This window comes from Terrapene carolina, unplaced genomic scaffold (genome assembly GCF_002925995.2).
Source record: "Terrapene carolina triunguis isolate 2854851 unplaced genomic scaffold, T_m_triunguis-2.0 Scaffold31, whole genome shotgun sequence".
NCBI classification, from domain to species: Eukaryota; Metazoa; Chordata; order Testudines; family Emydidae; genus Terrapene; species Terrapene triunguis.
In genome coordinates, this window is record NW_020664382.1 from 8,358,829 (window position 1) to 8,380,207 (window position 21,379).

The window sequence follows — 21,379 nt, forward strand, 5'->3', positions numbered from 1 at the left end:
GAATGGACATTAATGCTCTGGTGGCATACTTCATACCAGCAGGACTAAGCCCTGGTGCCCTTGACCAGAATTTCTGCTCTTCTTTCACTACCTCACACTAATTTGTTGTGAAGTCTGCTGTGTTCTGAATGACGGCCATTTCCCACCCTAGAGGTGCTATGTTTTAGTTGTTCTTATATGTGCATAATTTGTGAAGCACTTTGAAGGCCCTTTAGGATAAAAGCTGCTCTACAAACACACAACGATATGGTGATCATATTTTTCAGTGGGTGCTGTTGCATAATGGAAAGTCACTACTCCTGAAGCTCTTCCCATTGGAAACAGTTGTTTAATACCATTGGTAGTAACTGATCAATTATTTCAAAGCTTTAATCTGTAATATTTGTAAGCACAATTAATGTGAGTGCACTATATTGGTCTGGATATGTGGCATCACAAAGGAACGCCCAGATTTTATTCCAAAGATGTGTAAATGAGGCAGACAGCCGGATGATAACAGTTCTGTGTTCTGAATGATGCTAGCCTTTCGGTTCTGTCATAAAAAGTATGTATATAATTACAGATAACTCTGAAATTCTCAAGCTGCTGGACACAAGTACTTCTATACTGATGTATCTCTACACTGATGGATCAAGGTTCATGGCAAGATCAAACTCGCATGTTCCCTCATTTTCAGAATGGTCAGTTAGTTTTGTTGGCATGTCTTTAAAATGTATAAATTAGGGCTGCTGTGATGGTCCATTTTGTTGCTTACCCTATGAATCACTTTTTAACAAACCCTGAAGTTTTTTTTGTTAATAAACAGCTGATTGTAGAAGTTGCTTTGTCCAGATTTTAAGCCTCAGATGTTTCAAAATGTCCTAATTAGAAACCCTGAGATCTTGCTAAGGCACTCTGTATAGGGCATTATTTTATTCTCTTCTAGTAGATCTCCTAAAGTGATTGTTCCCAATAAAAGCCACCTATTGCAGTAGCCTGGCTGGTTAATAATGTTAATCATAGGGTTATGCTACAAGGAGTCCTTGATAGAAAAAAAGAAACTTCCAATATGTTCAGCAATTTTATCCCTTGCTGAGAAGGCCTGGCAAGTGGCTCTTATGATAGGATGCTGAGCTACAACAGAGCATAAAACCATCAAAGGCAAGGAAGCCAAGGGGAGTGCAGACACAATCAACTCTTCAATTTCCAGCTGACCAGGCTTCTAAGTTAAGGAAGCTGATTGCCTCCAACATATCCTTTACAAAGCTGCCAAGTTATTAGGGGGTGCTCAAGGGAAATGGAGTGCAGAAGGCATTCTCAAAAGCTTAAAACTATATTGAATTTCCTTGAATTTGCAATCAAGCTCAACTTACTTTACGCTGAGTAAATAGCATTATTTATGTGTGATGCTAGATAGTTTTCTTTTAAATTCGTTGAAACTAAATATAATTTGAATTTCTTTGTGATTTCACCTTTTTCCCACATGTGAATTACCTGTCAGCATCACCATTTGATTTGCAAAAGTGTTCTAACCTTTTGCACCAGCTTTCTGTTAGTGTACATGTGAGAGGATTTCTCGCTCATATGATCTTCAGCTTTCTTTCATGCTGATCCATTTTCCCCTTGTGTGTATATAAGAGCCCAAGATGTGACGTGTTTACTCTTGCTGTCAAATCTTTGGTGGTAATGTGTGCGCATGTTCATATGGAAGGTGGTCTATAAAAATACGTGGCATTTACTGTTACCTTAAAAGGCAGAAATACACTGAAAGCCAAGACCAGAGCAATGAGATTAGCCTAAAGGGAATATTTGAGATGGTAAAGTAATAGGGTAGTGCTGCTTAATCAGCAATGATCAGGGCTTTCCATTTATTATTAGTTATTAATATTTTATTAATTATTTGTATGACGGTAGCACATAGGGGTCCCAATCAAGATGGGGGCCCAATTGTGCTAGGCGCTGTACAAACACAGAGTAAAAGACAGTCCCTGCCCCCACAGGGTTTACAGTCTAAATAGACGAGAGAGGTAACAGATGAGAGGGGAAACGGGTGGAGTGACTTGCCTAGGCTTACCCAGCAGGTCAGTAGAAGAGCCGGGATCAGAGCAGATGCTGAGAGAGAACCATCCACATGAGACAAACAGCAGAGCACGTGTCACGGCGGTCGTGAATGCAAATTTGTAGAGTATGGCAATGTGAGACAGAAAGGAGAGGCTGGGCTTGAAAAGCTACAAGATCAGTGACCTGAGGGAGTGCAAGGGAGGCCAGAGCTGGGAAGGGGCCTGGCTGAACTAGATATGGGACTGAGAGCACTTCTCTTCCTATGTAGGAGGATGTCTGCCTTATTCCTGTTTGTGTTCCAGTACTGCCTAGGTGCCCCCGTTGTATCAGGCACTATACAGACTCATAATAAGAGATAGTCCCTGCCCCAAAGGGCCCACGTTCTAAATAGACAAGACAAAGAGTGGGTAAAAGGAAGTATTGTTATTTCCCATTTACAACTGGGAAACTGAGGCACAGAAAGAAGTCAAGAAGAGCCAGGAAATTAACCCTGGTATGCTAAGTCCCAGGCCCTCGCCTTAATCACAGGACTTTCCTCCCTCTCTGTCTTGGTGAGGCTCAGTTGTAGAAGGATAAGAAAGAAATGTGTGTTCTCTGTTGGGGGAGAGGGAGCCAGAGAAATGGGGCACTGACAGGTTTAAAGGTGGGACCTGCATGGGTGGCAGTTGGAGTTCAGTTGTGACGTGTCCAATGGGTTGTCCGTGATGATGAAGTAAGCACTGACACGTTGGGGCTACTGGCTTCAGTGTGTCCTTTCTTTCCACATCCACTAACAAACCCAAGGCTGGATTCTGTCAGGCACCCTTAAAGAATCAGGACTTAACCCCTGTGGGCAGGAAACTTAGTTACAGCAAGATCTCCTCAGAGAAAGCGGAAGCGGGTTTCTCACTCCAGCAGGAATACAGACTGTTGGCATGTGCTCACGACACAAGCCTTAGATACAGGACATGACACAGAACTGAAATCTGTGACCTCTATTATTAAATGACGTATTTTAGCTCCAGTGGGCTAGATTCTCAGCTGGTGTCAATCAGCAAAGCTCTGATTGACACCAGCTGAGGATTTGGCCCAACATATTATTCTTTTGGCTGCTTTCATGGAGCATTTTCACGGGGGTAACTCTCCGAGCTGTATGTCACACGACCTATTTCCTGTGATAACGTCTGAGTGCGTGCTTTGACAGCATGATTGCTTTTGAATTGGCTGGCCTCCAGGTTCAGTATAGCTGCAAATAGGCCTACCGATTTATCGGCACATGAGCCTGCAAAATAGCTACTGAAAAATTTCATTTTCAATTAAGGGTTTGCAACAGTTTGTCACGTGGCTGCTGCCCGGGGGGGGGAGACGGGGGAGGGAAAGGCGGGGATAGGGCATTCAGCCTGCAGAATAGTAACTCACACTAACATATGGTTAAACACACTGACTTCAGATAGCAAAATCCAACCTGCATGTATTTATAGGCTAATGACTGCTGAACCCCCCCTTAGGAAAATTAGGGGGGTTGTTTTTGTGTTTTGCTTTCAGCGGCCTTGCACATATTGGCCCCAGTCTTCGTCCCTTGTTGTGCATGTCTATCAGGTCTAAATGTTATTAGGCTCGGACAAAAACCTCAGGTAGCCTCTCCCTCCTCTACAATGACTGCAGTTAGAAAAGCTAGACTCCTGCTGGGAGTAACAAGGCACCCTGTCAAGGTCAATGGTGGGGATGCAGGCATCTGCAGACAAGCACTTGCCCCCATTCTACACTCATGGTCATTGTTGCTTTCCACTGACCAGCTGCCTGCGATCCCTGGACCAAAAACAAAATGGGTAACACAGCCCCCATTCAACTGAGATTAAATGCCTGAAATGAGCCACACCTCTGAACAATTGCTTCCTATAAGAGGAACAGCATTCAATAGCCATGGAGCCCCATTGATCAGTGTTATAAAAGAGGTGAAGTCCTGCATGAAAAAGGTTTCACACCGCCCCTTAAACTAGCTCTGATTCTTCTGAGTCTCCCTTCTTTCACATTCTGACTGTCCATTTTGCCCACATTGTAGTCAGTATCTATCACATCCCAAGATTCAGGCAGAGATCTTAAAAATTCACACATACTCACTGTAAGGCATCTTATTCCTCACTGATCACATTAGGACCATTATCTGTACAAGTTAACTACTTTAACAATTAGTTACTATCATTCATACTGTTCAATCAGCTGTTAAATCCTCATTTATGTTAATTTGAATGTAAATGCACTGCTCAGTAAAATGTTAGATTGCCATGTTTACAAATATACTACAGGTATTTAGAAATTTAGAAGATACAAAACATACTGTTTAAGCTACTTGTGATGCCAGCTTAAATAACTTAACTGTATTTATCAGTTACTTAGCAATTCTTTTCACATATTACTGCTTTTCTGCGCACCACACTGGTCACCCAAGACAAAAATGTGATATCTTTTTAAAATAATTTAATAACTGGTAATCTCCACTATGGAATTTAATTATACACAAATAGTATAATTTAGCAGGAACACATTTTTCTAATCCATGGAGACATTTTTTAAGGCTGTTGAATTTACAGATAAGGGGAAAACAATCTCTCTAGGCTGGTAGTTGTAGATCTACTTTGGGGTCTGTACATATGTCAACATTAAAGCAATTGTTCTAAAATGGGCCAAACAATTTAAATCTAATTGATCCAAGAATTAGTTTCAAGTTAGTTTGCCTTCATACATTATCTTCCCTTTCTATATCTCTGTCTTGTGACAGAGTGCATCTTATTTTTTCTACTTATTTTTTTCTAATGTACTTTCAGCAGGATTAGGTCACTTAGATGCATGAAGTCTATCATCAGTCTATATTATAGAAACTATTCCCCATGTACACACTGGCTATGTTCAAAACAGATTCCATCTTCAGATGTATGTGAAACCAAGTGGGAAAGGATTGCATTGCTTTCTGCCTTTTCATGTGTAGCCCTGAGGTCAAGGCCATCCTGAGGTCCTAAGTCAAATGAGTTTGGCGGTCCTAACTCTAGTAAATAGTTGCCCAGGTCACACACAAAAAAGTAACATGCTGGCAATTCTCTAGTTGGGGAAATGACTAGCGTGAAATTGACAAGGAGACTGACTTGCATCGCACCCTAGAAATGGTTGTCTCTCTAAGTAAAAGTGGAGGTCACTTAAAAGGTCATATGCAAATATTTGCACTCAGGCTGCCTGTACTCTGCTTTGTCTCTTGAGAAATGAAGAACAGCAAGTTCTAGTCTTTGTATTAATTTTGGTCTCTAGGCTATCATCTCCACAAAACAAAGAATCATCATAAGTGTAGATTTGTCACAAGGAATAAACTCGTATTATCATCATATGAATCCCTGGGTTTCTATCCTCCCATAGCTACAGGCCCTTCAATGCCAAAGCAACCCCAAAGTCTGTATGTATGAGAATCTGGTAATAGGTGGAACAAATACGTTCAACAAATTTTATATAAGGCATGGGGAAAATTTTGATTGAAGATAATATCAGAATGTCCAGCTGAAAAGGTAACCTGGCAGTGTCTGGTCAGATGTACCAAAAGTCCGGTTGCCACGGGTGGGCGTGAGGAGGTGATGGGTCATCAACCCATGCCAGCCCCTGCTCAGCCGGGGCCCTCTCTTACCTGCATCTCATGGGCAGGCAGGCAGACAGCAGACTCAGCATCAGGCTCCAGCTCCCATCCCGGCCCCAGAGCAGACGGAGCCCAGCTGCGGGGTGAGGGAAGAGGAGAGGATCGAGCAACAAGGAAAGGGGACAGGGGAGAGCAGTGAGCAATGCGGGGAGAAGAGAAGAGGAGCGAGCAGGGGAAGGTCCTCGAGGGAAGAGATGGGGCCTTGGGGGAAGAGACAGAGTGGGGGCAGGGCCTCAAAGGAAGAGGTGTAGCATGGATGGGGCTTGGGGGAAGGGGCGGAGTAGGGGCAGGGCCTTGACGGGGGGAGAGGCAGGGCAGGGGGTCCGGTTTTCACAAATTAGAAAGCTGGCAACCTATTAGCAGTAGTATCTCTACTAGGGGTGGAGAATACTGTAAATAGCATGGGAGGTTTAGTTATTGTAGATGGTGGTAAATGTCCAGTTTTTAATGGTGCCCACTGTTTAAGTGCTTGGTCTTACCACTATTACACAAGAGGTACAGCTCAGCTCAGAGAAAAGGTGAAGGTCTCCAGTGTGGATGTGCATGGAGCAAGTGAATAAGATGCACTGGACTAGATCACACGGTGTGTTGAATGGGATAAGAACATTATATTCTGAGACAACAATGTCAAGGGGACTTGTGTAAGTACTGAGGGTAGCAATCTCTCTAATTGTTTTATGAAAGCCAGATCAGAATACAGTCATTCTGAGTTCTTTGGGGTCCTTATTGCTAGAACAGTTGGGAGATGTGATTTATTGTAATGGAAAAAAAATCTGGCAACGGGGAAGCTGAGGCAACTGAAATGTGGTTTAAAAGTTTTACTCTTCAGTCCTCAAGAAGTTTAGGAAGCCTAATACTACATTTATAATGGTGATAAGTTTGCAGCATACTTGGTATCTTTTTGTCTACTTTAATTCTATATTGTAATTTTTTCAAATATAAACAAGGGAAAAATGCAAAAAGAACAGGAGTACTTGTGGCACCTTAGAGACTAACAAATTTATTTGAGCATAAGCTCAAAGAGAAAAATGGCTATAGATAAAGTTCTCTCTCTCTCAATCTCGAAAGAGAGAGTTATCTGTGAAGCTATTCATAGCTATGGAGAGACAGAATGGAAAATTGTGACCTCTAGAAGTATTATGAGGGTGGAAGCATCAAGACCTAGGCCCTAGATCATTCAATGGGATATACACAAACAGACCTTAAATGCTTGGCTTCAGTGGGACTCCACATGCACATAAGGGTCCAATCAAAGGATCCCATTGCAGGATCAGGCCCAAAAAGGAGAGAAACTACTTATCAAAGAGGTGGCATTAGTAAGAGTAATGAAACTAACCTAAACAATGGAAAATATAAGTTGAGTCTCACAGAACATTTCCTCACTGCAGAATCGTCTCCCAAGAGAAGTGGCGGAGGCCATATTAACAGAATAATTTAAAATTAGACTGAATAAAATACTCAAGAATATATGGGAGGAAACAACTGTGCAGTAGGATGGTCATAATGACATAAAACATTTTTCCCATCTCTAATTTATATTATTCTGTCTCGTTAGACTGACTTAGCGTCAAGCTTTAAGGTAAATATAATTGATGATGTTATTTCTCGAACAGTTAGGCTATAGTTATTGGTGTATACTATAGCTATTACTTGTAGACTGAGATATCAATGAAATGGCATAAAATCCTAGAAAATTGTAATTCAGTATGAAACATATATACACTGCCCAAGTCTAGAAGGTTACATGTTGTCATCTTAATTCTAGTGCTGACTGAGGGGAATGTCCATTTTTCTATTGTGAGAAATTTTTTGTATAAATTTACATTTGGAATACACCTTTAAGTCCTTTTAGCAGACCCCCTCCTATTTTTTCATAAGGGGACAGATGCCTGCGAAACAAATGTGACTCTGATAAGGAGAATAGTAGTAAAGATAGTGGGCTGAAATCTGTACAGAAAAGCTCAACAGAGCTGTTCCAGACTAACCCACTTAAGCCCCTCCCTGGGCTTCCTACCAACACTGGGCCAGACCCTCAGCTGAGCATATTTGTACTTTCATACTTCTGGATGCAGCTGAGTATTCCTGTTAGACTACCAGACAACCATGTTTATTACATTTACTTAAAGGTACAGCTACCTTAAAAATAAAGTTTTTTGTATGATGAAAAATTGGTTGTCTGGACAATCTTCAAAGTGCTCGATTTGTATAAAATCTTAATCCTTAGGAACTCGATTTTAACTACTCTCAGTGTGGAGTTTTTTTTCCCCTCAGTTCACACACCTTGAGACAAAGGCTATAGTTCAGATGAGGGGAGGGGGAGGGAATAGTTTTTTGTGCAGGATGCATAACAAATTTATTCCAGAGACAGCCTGAAATAGGCTGCACAAAATGGATAGAGTGTCTTCTTGAAGAAAAGGCCTCTAAGTAAACTCCACTGCCATTCAGAAGATTTGCTCTGACACTTAACAAGTGGTGCAGGAAGAAAGAAAAATCTGTTGTCAGGTTTGGGGTGTTTATCAGCTACCCTCTAGACACTTGACCTGATGCCGTGGACCCCCTAATCCGCTGATCTGCATGCTGCAAGTCTTGCAAGATTCAGGCCCACAACTGCTGATGAAATTGACTGGAACACTTGTACTAATACACTGATCCCTCAGTACATTGTGTGCCACTCACCTACTCCCGCCTCTTCCCCCCTCCCACCATACAACTCCTCCTAAATTTAATTCTACTCACAAATTGTGAAATAAGTTGTTTGGGCTGGATTTGTAGAGTGAATTGTCCTACTAATGAAACAGTCTGTTCATTATACAGTTGTAGAAGGAAGATTTAGCGCTCCCATACCCCAAGACCCATGCAGGTTAACGTTTTTAGACTGACAATTGACAAAAGAATGAATAGCCCAACGCTGTCAAATCAGGCTTACAAACAGCTTGGCATACAAACAGTTACTGCTTGTGTGCATGTGGATTTAGGGTCCCCAGTCTCTTAATGGCACAGATTTGTAAGTACAAATCGGTCAGCCTTCAAACTGTTTGCAAAAGGAATAAAATGACCAAAAATAAGTTTGTTTTAGGCTTGTTCCCTCCCCTCTCCAGCAAGTAACACCATTAAAAAGGGGGAATGGTGTGTTATGGTAGCATCCACTTTCATGTTTTCTTGAGGGGAACATACCCAACTAACCTGTTTCTGTCATTCATAAACTATTGTGCCCCCCTTTCCTTTCAAAGCCATGGAAAGTCCAATAGATTAATTCTAAGATCCGAATATATGAAGCATTCATTTAAATTATTTTAATACCTGCTGGTTAAAACTGTTTGCAATTTCCCCCCATTTTCAATTGTATTAATCATTAACTATAGTTATTTAGATTTTGAACTCTTGTGTTAGATAATTGTGTATGAACTAGATAAAAACAGTTTGATTTTCATAAGCTAGGTTGACTTATTTTGACTAATGAATTGAACTAAACAGAAATCATACAGAGAGTACATGGTGGGAATTTTTTACCACATTTATCACCAGAGGGATACTTTAAATCTGGATCAGTATTAATAATTTTTTCTTGTATTTATTAAAGCTGGAGCAGAAATAATAGCCATACGCAATATCACACAAGAACTATCATTCTAAAGCAAAAGCCAAAAAATAGTAAGCCAATTTTTTTTAAAGGATAAACTCTAAACCTGTTTGAAATAACTTGAGAGCATTCTTCTGATCAGATGCACATTTCAAAAGTGAAAATGTATTTTAAAAAAACCTCCATCTATGCAATTTTCATGAGGAAATACTGTTTCTTCTTGTTGTTTTAGAGGGTGCATAGTGTCAGAATGTTCACTGCGGAAGAGTTTGTAGTAACCCCTATATTAAAATTTCCTAACACTTCCCCTTATCCTATAGAAATATACTAGTGAATAACTAAGAAGATGCTTTTGAAAGAAAGGTGATCTGCAGTTATGAATGAGTAGATTGTTTTAACTCAACACAATTATTTGATCATTCTGCTTTATATTAAATATCCCAGGGCAATTTACAAGCAAGGGATGCAGAAGGTGGGTTATCTGGAGTATCAGCATAAATTGGCAGTACTAGGCTCGTATACAAGATAGCCACATAGATCAGATGTGTTTCCAATCCTGACCTGATATTATTTCAAATATATTGGACAGTGTGTAACATTTATTTAAACAGCCTTGTGAAATTGCCATGAAATGTTACCAGCAAAGGGACAAAATCTAAGCTTCTGCTCTTGACCATGATCGCTGTTGAAAATGTAGGCTAGGAATTTTAAAGGGGCCTAGTCATACAGCTAACTCCCTAAAGCCCTTTTGAAAATTCCCCCCAAAAAACCTAATGATCTCTTAATCATCCACCGAAAAATGAAGTGGCTTTCCTCACCCTGAGAGGGTGGATAAGTACAATTTTGCAGGACTATATTTCAAGTACTTATAAAATGGCCAGTTTTATTGGTGTTTAAAATATATTTGGCCAAATTCTCCATTTGGATACATGTGGGTAATTACCATTGACTTTAATGAGAGCCACGCATGTGCATGGGCAAAAGTTACCCCATAGTGTGATACAATGGTCCCGATGCCCCACTGTATTGCACCCATTGTACGTTGATGTAACACCACCGATTTGCATGTGCTTTGAGAGCGGGATGCTAGATTACACTCATACAGCTCCTCACATCTCAGAAGATTCCTGAGCACTTTCCAGACTGCACATGAATTTGTTTGCAGTGTTGTGTGTTAAGTGCGCAATTTCAGTCAGCTATATCTCTTAATGGCTTTTAGACTGAGGGCCTGCTCTGTCCTATGTGCAGAGCTAGTGGGAGAAGCAGGTGAGCTAGTGTGAGGAGGAGAGGGAAAGGCGTTAGTGGGTTTGCGACTGGGAGGCAGTATATGGATGGCATTTTTGAGGGGTAAGACTGTGAAATTGATGAATTTAGAGTGGACTGGGGTGTGAATGGACTTGGGGTGAAGGCAAGTATTTTACCCAGAGAATGTCACATGTATCGTTGATTGAGACAGAAATCCCATACTAAAGTGTTATCATCCCATTATTCCCCATGTCACCGATTTCAGTGTGAGCTGTGGGTGTTCAGCAGCTCAGAAAATCAGACCCCAGGTGACTAAAATGGGCCACACAGAAACTGACGCACCCAAAATTAATAGACATGCCAGAAAACATAGGCCTGCGTGACTTGCCCACAGAAAGCCTGTGGTGCAACTAGGAATAGAAGCCAGGTTTCCCACATCCAGTCTTTTGCTTTAACCACAAGATCACACTTAAATATACCATAGATGGTGTGATGTGTCATTCTATATTCTTTATAAAAATATTCTTATGATATGAATATGATATAGCTGAGATGTACTTTATGCAAGATGGCTCATGTGAAATATCATTGGAAAGGTTATGATTTACTGAATGTGATTATCCAATTTGTATGCCTGTATCATTACTGTATCTGAAGTTAGGAATATTGACTATATATCTGTATTTCAACTATGCTACTTTGGGTGACGCCCACTGCTAACACTTCAGGTACAACAATGAAAAAGCCAGATGGGGGGATGGCCCATCAGTGAGGACAATGAACTGTGAAAAGCTCCACCGACTCATGGACGCTGTGATCCTACGAAGTCAGGTGGTCTTGTCACCTGATACTAAAACATTACCTGGGACTTCTTGTAACTTTCCACTGTAAGGGAAGGGGGGTCAAGTTTGGGAAACAAAGGATTCCCGCCTTATGTAAATCCTATTTAAGGGTAGGGAGGAAGGCAAACAGGATTCCTCCTCTCCATGGCTTGTCTGCCCTAGAAAGTCTGCAAAAGGGAAGGCAAGGGGTGAATCCTGAGGGGTCCAGTCTGAAAAGGAACATAACTGGAACTCTGAAACACAGAAACTTTGCAACCTGCCTGCAACAATATCTAGGGTGAGAAATACTATTTGTAATCAATTTCTTTAGTGAAACTAGCTTAGTTTGCATGTTTGCTTTCATTTGCTTAGTAATCTGCTTTGTTCTGTTTGTTACCCCTTCTACCACTTAAAATCTGCCTTTTATAGTTAATAAAATTTGTTGGTTTTTTATTATTAAATCCAGTTTCTATAATTTCTAACTGGGGGGAAAGCGGGGGTGGGGGGGAAGAAGTGTGCATATCTCTCTCCACATTGAGGGAGGGGGCAAATTTCATAAAACCTTTGGGTTTGTACCCCTTAAAAGGAGTGAGCACTAGAGTGTTGGAGCAAGCTGAGTCTTCCCAGAGCCGATCTGCAGCTGGGCTGTGCGTGTGTTAGAGGAGACTTTAATAGCCTGGCTCAGCAAGACAGGTTAAAGGGGGCCTATGCTAGCAGAACAGGTAGACTTAGTAGTATCTCAGCACATCAGGTGGCTTCCTAATGGACATAACCCATCACACATGGCATGAGATGGGTGGTAGGCTCACAGCATGTGACACGACTTCAGTCATTATAAAAGTATTGGTAGGAGCTTTTACTGCATTTCAGACTTGTTTGAGATACTGTAGTGTTAGTGGCAGTAAGTACATTTTGTCTAGTATGTTAATGAGAGAATATGGAGTTTGTTTTTATACTTGAGAGAACAGTGCATCAAGGCAGTACAATAACATTGACTCAATGAAATGTTTTGGAACTATTTTCCATGTCAATGTTGTTGGGCTTTTCATGATTTAATTCCAAACATTCAAACCCTCTTGATGTATATTACCTTCCTATTCATAGGCTTCATGAGATCAGTAGACATCACAGCCATATGTACTATTTATACAATATACTATTAAAACAGTGGTAAAATATATTTTTAAATGGAAAGACAATATAATCCAATGTAACTACTTTATGATTATTAGTGTGAGGAAGAATGGAAAATATGAACTTTTATTCAGCCTCAGTTAAAGGTCCATGAACAGAAGTTCAATAGTAAGATTTAAAATTCAAAACATAGGAATAAGCAGCACTTCATTGCAGAGTTGAAAGATAATTGCACAATTAACTGCCTGGGGTCAATAATGCCAAAGCTGGTTGCTTCTGACAGATAGGGATAATCAATGCAGCCTCTGTATAAAAGACGTGAAGGTAGCAATGGAAAATAACATAGCAAAAATGTTTCAGTGTTATAATGAACACCAGCCAAATCATTATTGATGTTTTACTTATTTTAAGTGTTCCTGTGCAAGTATCTACTTTGATTAAATGTAACTTTAGAATATTGCTGTAAGATCAGTATTTATCCTGATCTAAGCAAGGACACTAATTTGGAAGCTTAGCAATGTATTCCCATTTCAGTTTCAGCATTTACATATGTAACTGTAATGAAAGCTAACAGGAATTCATGTCCTGGTTTCTAGAGGTGTTGAGAACCTGAGCTCCCATTGACTTCAGCCGGCATCCAAGTTTGAAAATACAGGCCCAAGTGCATAAATTCCATGGCATCATGATGAGAATGTATTCCAGGAAGTCTCTTGATTACCCCAGCTTTGGGAGGGCGGGGGGATGTGGATATAAGGGCTTGGGGGAAGGAAGAGAATTCCACCACACATCCTCTGCTGCATAATCAAGCTAAATGTCATGGGATACACACTGCATATTAAGCCTTAAAACTTTCCATGTAAAAGATGAAAAACATAATCATAGTTTCACAAGATATGATATTTATTCCTCCACATTATGATTTGCTTTTACTCTCCTCACTCTCTGTGTGGTATCAGTCATCCCTCCAATGGGTGGCTTCTTCCTGAGCCAGTCTAATCAATTCCCAACATCACCTAGGAAGAGGGTAATGAATGACCTAAGGAGGTATTTCAGTAAGGCATTTGATACCCTTACACATGGGAAATTATTGGTTAAACTGGAGAAGACAGGGATTTATTTTAGCTAACATGTTCATTCATGACCTTGGCACAAAAAGTGGGAGTGCGTTAATAAATTTGTAGATGAAACAAAGTTAGGAGGTACTGCCAATATGGAGGAGGACTGGAATATCATACAAGAAGGTTTGGATGACCTTGAAAACTGGAGTAATAGAAATGGGATGAAATTTAATAGTTCAAAGTGCATGGCCATGCACTTAGTAACTAACAATAAGAATTTTTGGTATAAACTGAGGAAATATCAGTTGGAAGCAACAGAAGAGGAGAAAGATCTGGGTGTATTGGTCGATCACAGGATGACCATGAGCTGCCAATCTAATGCAGCCATGAAAAAGCGTAAAAGAATCCTAGGGTGCATCAGGCAAGGTATTTCCAGTAGAGATAGGGAAGAGTTATTACCATCATGCAAGGCACTGGTGGGAACTCATCTGGAATACTGTGTGCAATTCTGGTATCCCATGTTTAAGAAAGATGAATTCAGAGAAGAGCTATTAGAATGATTAAAGGAAGGCAGAACCTACTTTACAAGAGGAGACTTAAGGAGCTTGGCTTGTTTAGCCTAACCAAAAGAAGGCTGGGGGGAGATATGATTGCTCTCTATAAATACATCAGAAGAATAAACACTGGAGGGGGGGTAGGAATTATTTAAGTTAAGGACCAATGCTGGTGTCACAGGATTGGTGCAGGCTCTCCCACTTTTGCGCCTGCACCCGGTGTTTAGGCTGGTATAATAAAGAGACTTCCACACCTTCTTTTGCTGGATCACCCAAGTGTCTTTATTTACAGCGTTCGTGCAGTTCCCCGGTCTCCCAACAGCTAGCGCCTCACAGACCCTCCCCAGGGTCTCCTGCCTTTGAGGCTTCCCTCTTTGGTAAGGAGACAGCGATTCTACCCTCCTGTCTCCTCCCAGTCTAGCCTCCTCCCGGAGCTTTGTTCAGGGTTTTTATAGCCCTCCTGTGCCTCAGCCCAGCTGTCAGCACTCAGCTCAGCATGTTCCTCTGAGGCTAGGTCTACACTACCCGCCTGAATCGGCGGGTAGAAATCGACCTCTCGGGGATCGAATTATCGCGTCTCGTCGGGACGCGACAATCGATCCCCGAATCGACGCTCTTACTCCACCAGCGGAGGTGGGAGTAAGCACCGTCGATGGGAAGCCGCGGAGGTCGATTTTGCCACCGTCCTTACAGCGGGGTAAGTCGGCTGCGATACGTCGAATTCAGCTACGCTATTCACGTAGCTGAATTTGCGTATCTTAAATCGACACCCCCCCCCCCGTAGTGAAGACCTGCCCTGAGTCAACCCTGATTAGGGCTTGCAGCTGGGCTCCCTGCTGAATACCTGTGTCTCTCCCCTGGCCTCCTGGCCAGAGAGCAGACTGCAGCCAGCATTTTGGCATGGCTTTAAAGGGGGTTTTACCCCTGCCCTGCCACGGCTGGCACAAAAACAAATGGATATAAACTGGCCATCAACAAGTTTAGGATTGAAATTATATGAAGGTTTTTAACCATTAGAGGAGTTACAGCCTTCCAAGGGGAGCAGTGGGGGAAAAAACCTACCTTGTGTCAAGACTACACCTGATAAATTTATGGAGGGGATTGTATGATGAGGTTGCCTACAATGGCATATTGCCCATCTGTGACTGCTATTAGCAAATATCTCCAATGGCTGGAGATAGGACACTAGATGGGGAGGGCTCTGAATTACTAGAGAATTCTTTCCCAGGTGTCTGACTGGTTGGTCTCCCCCACATACTAACTGATTGTCAAATTTGGGGTCAGGGAGGAATTTTACCCCAGGACAGATTGGCAGAGATCCTGGAGGGTTTTCACCTTCCTCTGCGGTGTGGGGCACAGGTAACTTGGTGGTTTGTAGTAGAGTAAATGGTGGATTCTCTGTAGCTTGGTCTTTGAATCAAGATTTGAGAACTTAAGTAACTCAGCCAGAGGCTATAGGCCTGTTACAGGAGTGGGTGGGTGAGGTTCTGTGGCCTGCGGTGTGCAGGAGGTCACACTGGGTGATCATGATCGTCCCTTAGAAGAAGCTTTTCCACCCAAAGAAGCTTAATACCCTGGGCCTGATTCTCCACTGCTTTGCCCCTCTTCTAGTCATTTATCCCAGAACAAAATGGGTGTAAAATACTACCATCCTGAACTGGTAGCACTCTCACAGCTGTAAATGACTACCAAGGGGCCAGGCAGGGGAGACTCAGACCCCCTCTCTTTGCGGTGCTGTTGATCCAGCAATATAAAAAAGACCAACTCTGAGCCTTCAGTCTGGATTCCTCACACTGATTCAAACTGAGCAATTGCTCAGTGGAGGATCAGACCCAGGTGGCCCAGCTGCCATTTAAAATACAAAGTGCCACAGGTGTGTAGAATGCTGTACAAACATTTCAGTTATAACATGGCCCCTTGCTGCAGAGAGTTTTGTGTCTAAGTGCGTGATCCTTAAGTCCTTACTCAAGATCTACTACATGACTTCTGTGGGAGTTTTGCTTGGATAAGGCCATGTTGGATCTATGTTCCATGCTGACAGAATGTGACATGAATGCAAAATATTTTGTCATGCATCCCATCCACCAGACAGTGCCACAATTGGGCCATTAAAATAAACCTAGGAGAACATTTTGTGAAACAATTCAACTTCAAGTGATTAAAAGGATTAATTTGGTGATGTTAAAATCACGTGATTCATTATTCATCAGTTACGGGTCTAATCCACACAGCTGATTAGGGCACATCATTTCCTCAAATTAGACACTAAAGGGACATTTTCAAGCGACCATATGGTTCTACTTCAAAAGTAGTTAGTTTACAAATTGAGCGCATTGACTAATCATGTCTCTCGATGAAACGTGAATGAACACATCACATGTATTTGGGTGGTTGGGGGGTTTTTTGTTTCAGTTTTTGGTTTTTTTGTTTGCTTGTTTTTTGTGAACAAGGTCTAATAAAGCCAGGCTTACTTGCTGGCTTGCTGTCAGAAGGAAAAGAAAGCTTCAGATAGTCTTCTTTGTTTCTCCCTTCTGAAATCATGCCGGTGGTAGCTCTTTCTGGAGAAAATGCTGGAATGGATGGTTCCTCCAGTTGGATTGGCTGTGACACACTTGGAATTCTTTGCTCTGCACTCAGCAGAGCAAGATGGGAGTTAATTATATCACTGCGGTTAAACAGAGCTAGACCTTTGCAAACATTTGTTAAACCCCTGCTGAATATCTCTGGGAGTGGGTTGGGGGAGATGTTCCACAGCTTACAGTAGGAAAACATGAAGGGACACTATTCCATCTGGAGCCCCATTAGGTGTAGTTAGTAATATAATGCAAAACGGGTGCCTGCGGTAATGTAGCTGACAGGACAGGGTTTAAGGGATGGGAACTGTGAATGTGGAAAGAAGAGTCTGAAGTCTGATTCACTTTATAAAAGCAATGCCTTTGAGCAGATCCTTGGTGGAAGAATCTTGCTGATGTTACTACTCTGGCTGGCGTGCTGGATGGATTTAATAATTATTTTGAGATGGTGGATTGGCTTGAGACAGCCTATAGCCTTGCCCTTACCAGCCGTCATACAATGTGAATGCTAATGGAAAAGTTGGTTTCATGTTTATTTTTAATTTAGGGCCTAATCTATAACCCAGGGGAAAGATTCCCATTGACTTCAGTGGGCTTTGGGTCAAGCCCTTAATCTTTAAGAGGCAATGTTTGGACAGACCAAAAAACAGAGGGACAGCTCTTCAGTGTAGTCAATGGAGCTAAGACAGCTTCTACCAGCTGAGGTTCTGACCAGACTTTTCAGTCACCCGGTTGGAATGCCAAAACTGATCTTCAAAATATAAATGGTATTTTGGCAAATTACTGTCAAATGGGAAACAATTTCAGTTCAAATCACAGCCCATTTTTCTTACTGAAAAAACAACAACATAAACAAAAGAGGAGGTGTGCTTTTCAGAGTGGTAGCTCTTTGGGGCAGGTGCTGTCATTTACTAGATGCTTGTACAAAGTCTGGCACAACGGGGCCTATACTGCTCCAACACTGCAGCCTGACACTAAAGAGTTAATAAAAAGAGTCGCAACTAAATGGCTGGTTAGTGACAGCTGGGATAAAAAACTGCAACCCAGACAGAGTGGGGTGGCTGCTGGAGAGGTGGAGAGCCACTGCCACTGTGTAGGAGCGCCACAGCATCAGAGAGAGAAAAACCACCCAGCGAGACCAACTACCTGGCAGAAGGATCCAGGGAAGGTTGCCCTACAGAAGCAATAGGCAGGCAATAGGTAGGAAGCAGCCCAGGGTGGCAGCAGGTGATCCAAGCAAACAGTCCTTGACTGCCTAATACAGGGTCCCTGGGCTGGGACCCACAAGAGAGGGTGGGCTTGGGTCCCCTCACCACCCTCCACAGGGGAGGGGAGCAGAGACTGTCAAGGCTCCAGATTTTGGGTGACAGTCCCCACATAAGACTATTGGACTTCATTTTTGTCCCTGTTTTAGGTCCCCTTGTTCCTCCCTGGACGTAGACAGGAGAGGGGGATATCAGACCTAGAGCTAGTGATTACAGGCCCGTCTCAGGACCTTGGGGGTGAGAGACCTGTTATCACCCCAATAGGGGAGGGACTCAAATGACCCAGCCAGAGGACTGGAGCTGTAAAGAGAGCCTGGGCACGGCAGGCCACACTTCTGAAGTGATACCAAAAGGAAAACTGAGGCAAAGCTGCTGTTACAAAACACCTGATGAACCATGAGTGGGTGCATTAAACGGTGACAGGCCCCAGCTGCTTGGCCTCTGGGCATTTCCTCAATAAAAATGTTAAATAATAGTTAATAATTTGTGAGAGAATGGAAGTTGTCATATTCAGATCACTTCTCATGTGTTTAATGAAAATGCCTCAAATTGAGACCCGGTGTAATTGTGTGAAGTTCCACAGAAGTAGAGCTGGTTGGGAATTCTTTGTCAAAATGTTTTTTCATTAGAAAATGCTAATTTGTTGAAATGGAGACTGGCTTTGACACATTTCTTGGTTTGAAAATTTTTGGAAAAAAAGTTTTGAACTTGTCGGAATGCCCCATTTCAACATTTTCTACATGAAAAAGTTCCGGTTTTCAGTCCAAAATGACTTTTCATTTTGAAATTTAAGTCAAGTTATAGTAAAAATATGTTAAAAACCCCAAAAGCTCAAAATTGAAACAAAAAATTTTGAATCACCTGATCTGATTTTTTTAAAAAGAGGTTTGTTTTACAAACATTTTCGAGATTTCAACTTTTCATCCCAATTCATGGTGGGATAATTTTTTTGAAATCTTGAAAATTCATGTGAGACAGGGAATCAATTTCTGCCCAGATCTATAATGATATCAATTGCATCATAATTATAAAAAAAACCTTATTGTTACAAAAATGGGAAGGGGAAACTAAAAATCAAGACACATAAGATAGCTGAGAATTTATCTTCCATAGAAACTTTATGAAACTATGTAACAGGAACGCAGACAAGAAAAGTGTGAATCATAAAGCTAAAAGTTGAGAAAAAAAATTCCTCTTATAAAAGTAAAGAGCCCATCTGTTTCAGGAATCTGGAAATATCATATTTCCCTGTGTGCCTTTCATTTCCTTTAGAAGCCATGGCATGTACTACAATTAATTCTTTACTCCTGAAGCTTTAAATAAAAGGTTGTTTCAAATCCAGAATGGCATCCACTAAATTTAATTAATTTCCCATGCAGCTTCCCTGGTAAAGGGGCAGCTGCTAATTGTGAGCAGCTTCTAAAATGTAGATTAGTGAGACTACTCTGGTCAACACAAAGAAGAGCATTACTAATTTCTTTCTATTTCTGAGCACTATGCAAATGACCATTTATAGAATCATTTTAATATTTTATTTTTTATGTGAACGTAGTGTTTGGGAAATGTGTTTGATTGACAGGCCTGAAGACTGAAGTCTTCTATTTACCCAGGCAACAGGTACAGCATAGGTAGCAGACCCCACAAATGTTTATATTTATCTCATTTTTAAGGCTGATCATACAAAATGCAATTAAAAATACATGGAATGTGTTTGGTACATTTACTGAAAACCCTATGCCTCCGTGTTTATAGCGGGGAGGCCAAGCATGCTAAACCAGGAAATAAAAAAATTAAGCTTATGACAACAATGCTACATTGTAGATAAAACATATAACATGAAATATACTACAACACAAACAATAATCCATTAAATAATGTATTTAACAAACAACAATGGAAAAATATTATAGAAACTGGTTGCCATTCAAAAATTCAGCATGAACCAATAGTGATGGGTCTATGGTATCTGAGATATTTGAGTTATTTCACATTCTGGGTGAATGGAAAACTGGGGTATTTTAGCTACCACTGTGTAGTAACTTACCAAATGCTGACAGTTTGGTAGCAACCATGTAATAGTTAGTACCAAATGCAACAATGGCTGACTCACCATTGCTGTAGAAACCTTATTTATTTGAATTTTCTGACTTTGTGTGCGGGATTTCTCAACTTGAGCATTGTGCCAATGTTGGCATTTGCATTTACATTCCCTGTTCTTATTTTATTGTTAAAGAAAAAAGTGAAAGGTTATGCTAAATTGCTTTAGTAGCACACCCTTAATTGAGGTATCTTTAAGGCCTTTACTCAGGAATCCTTAAACAGCTATGGGAACTTCAAAACTAATTCAGTCGGCATGGGCACAACATTCTAAACTGCTCAGCCTTTAATATGCATGTAGGAACAATCCATACTGAACCATTTTCCTTCAATTTTTCATTGTTTTAACTTCACCAATGAGGACCATAAAAACAAATAATGTTAGATTATATCTTCAGCCACTTTTTGGCTTTGCAATACAAGATGGCTATCACAACTCATGGAGAAAGTGTACTTTTTTCTCACTTGCCCCACTCAAAGATTGTTGAACTGATTTTCTTCAAATTTTACAAAATATAGTCTTCCAACTGAGACCACAGAGGAAAAGTTTCAAACCTAATTCAAAAATTAGGCAACCCCTCCCCCGCCTAAAAAAAGAGTGGAGTTAGAATGGAATCTATGCTCAACCTTAACTGTTGGATTAATTGTCATAAATTCTATACTGAATGTAAGGGGTCCAATTTTCTGCTTGTTGAACTCAATTGACTTCAGTAGAGTTATGTCAGCAGAGAAGATGGTTCAAGATTTTATTTTCTTATTTTATTATCTGATTTTATTAAAAATATTATATTAAATCCATTTTAGTTCCCATAACAAAAAACTATGCAATGGAAAATGTTCTAATCTTTCTAAGATTAAACATTTTTTTAAAAGTATAGGAGTAAGACGCTACAAAGCGCCATGAATAAAAGTGGCAAAATATGGTTGGGAGGCTTTTATCTATTTTAAGCACTCAGATACAATGGTAACTAGGTTTGGAAGGAAATGAGAGAGAAGAAGAAGGTGATTAAAAGAAGAAATAAAATAAAGATGTGGAGAAATGGGTAAATTCACCAGCTTCCCTCTAGTCTTTCTCTGCCATAAACATTCTACAGCCTTCCCTGTTGTTGTTGTAGTTGTTCACAAAATTCACAAAAAATGCCAGGGGTCTTATTTTTCATATACTTTCAGGCCCTTTTACAACCAGAGCCTTAATGTAAATGAGAATCAGGTCCCATATGTGCACAATGTGTGGGAGTTAATTTTGTCTGTCTACACATTTATACCATGTTCATCACCATGATATCTGAGCACCTGTTGGGCAAAGAACTGTACCCGCCATTCCCATGAATCCAGCCCCATGCAAATGCACACAGCT